The sequence below is a fragment of the Quercus suber genome, unplaced genomic scaffold (assembly GCF_002906115.3).
Source record: "Quercus suber isolate HL8 unplaced genomic scaffold, Cork oak 2.0 scaffold_618, whole genome shotgun sequence".
Classification (NCBI taxonomy): domain Eukaryota; kingdom Viridiplantae; phylum Streptophyta; class Magnoliopsida; order Fagales; family Fagaceae; genus Quercus; species Quercus suber.
The window spans coordinates 187059-188852 of NW_027070061.1; the positions used below are offsets into that span (position 1 = coordinate 187059).

At 38.0% G+C, this 1794-nt stretch overlaps 1 long non-coding RNA gene across 1 annotated transcript; it reads left to right on the forward strand.

Moving 5' to 3' along the window:
• The first annotated feature begins 264 nt into the window (after positions 1-264).
• Positions 265-1527, forward strand: LOC136064069 (uncharacterized). The gene is made up of 2 exons (XR_010625718.1): positions 265-593; positions 1206-1527. It is a non-coding gene; the product is annotated as an uncharacterized LOC136064069 (long non-coding RNA).
• Positions 1528-1794: the final 267 nt, after the last annotated feature.

Consider the following 1794-nt stretch of genomic DNA (forward strand, 5'->3'; position numbering starts at 1 on the left):
AGAGACTTGAATCTCACACTTGCTCTCTATACCCTATAAGCACTTATATTTGTGGAGTGATCATTGCACTAAGAGTGTGCGATGGTATGACTTTTGTGTTTAGACCTAGCTTACTGTTCTTAAGTTTTTGTCTAATAACTTGTCAAGTTATCCCATATTATTGCATTGGATCAACCAGTTTTGTTTTAGTTTTATAAGTATGATCTTCCAAAAATATCAGGTGATGATGTCACATATACCATGACGTGGCTAGCATGGCCTTGATTGAAGATATTCCCCGTAACAATATATAAAACTTAAAACCCCACAATTCTTAATTATTTTTTGGGTAAACTATTACAAAGAGCTCTTCTCTTCCTCAAGGCCGAATCCCCAATGGCCTCAATTAGAGCACATTCCTTTGATGATTACTGAAGAAATGAACTCAGCCCTTACTGGTACCTTTACAGCTTTGGAAGTTAAAGAAGCTTTGAAACAGATGGCACCTCTCAAAGCGCCAGGTCCTGATGGCATGCCTCCTTTGTTCTTCCAGCATTTTTGGGGGGTGGTAGATGCTGATGTCACTAATTCAGTCCTTTCTTGGCTTAATTCAGGTACCATCCCACATCCACTAAACCATACTTTTATCACCCTTATCCCAAAAATTCAAAATCCTGTTAATGTGAGTGATTACCGCCCAATAAGTTTATGTAATGTCTTGTATAAAATTTTCTTTAAAGTGTTGGCCAATAGACTAAAGAGAATTTTACCAAGTATTATATCTGAACATCAATCAGCCTTTACAAAAAATAGGTTGATATCGGATAATATCCTTGTTGCCTATGAGTCACTTCACTATATGAATAATATGAGAACAGGGAAAACAGGATATATGGCTGTAAAGCTAGATATGAGCAAAGCCTGTGACCGTGTAGAGTGGGTGTACCTGGAGAATGTCATGAGAAAATTGGGTTTTTGTGAGAGGTGGATTGGTTTGATTATGGTGTGCATAAAAACAGTGACATATTCTATCCTGGTCAATGGTGAACCACAAGGCCTCATTCAACCTACTAGGGGGATTAGACAAGGGGATCCACTGTCTCCTTTTCTCTTCTTGTTGTGCAGAAGGCTTACATGGACTCATACAACATTCTGTGAGAATGGGGGAGCTAAAAGGGCTATCCATTAGCCGGAACGGCCCCAACTAACACATTTATTGTTTGCAGACGACAGTCTCCTTTTTTGCAGGTCAACCATTGAGGAGTGCAGAAAAATTTTGGAGATTCTGGAGATTTATGAGGAGGGGTCAGGCCAAAAGGTGAACAAAAACAAAACTGCTATTTTCTTTAGTCAATCCACTCCGGAAGCAACTAAAGTTGAGATAAAGGAGGCTTTGGGCTTACAAGAGATTGTACAGTATGACAAATACCTCGGGCTGCCATCTCTAGTGGGGAGGAAGAAGAAGGAGAGTTTCAATTTCATAAAGGAAAAAGTTTGGAAAAAATTACAAGGCTGGGAAGGGAAGCTCTTATCTCAGGCGGGACGAGAGATCTTGATAAAAGCGGTCATTCAAGCAATCCCAACATATGCAATGGGGTGCTTTAAAATTCCGGNAATTGAAATGGGTTTTATTTGAGGAAAGACCTAGGCTTATGTGTATTTCTGAAATGTACTTTTTTTTTTTTTGAGAAAGCGAAATGTACTTTTTTAACAATAATAATTTACCACATCATTAAAAATACTATATCATTATCAATATCGATTATTTTCTAAACTCTTGAAAGTAGATAACTAGATATACTTTAGATGCGAATA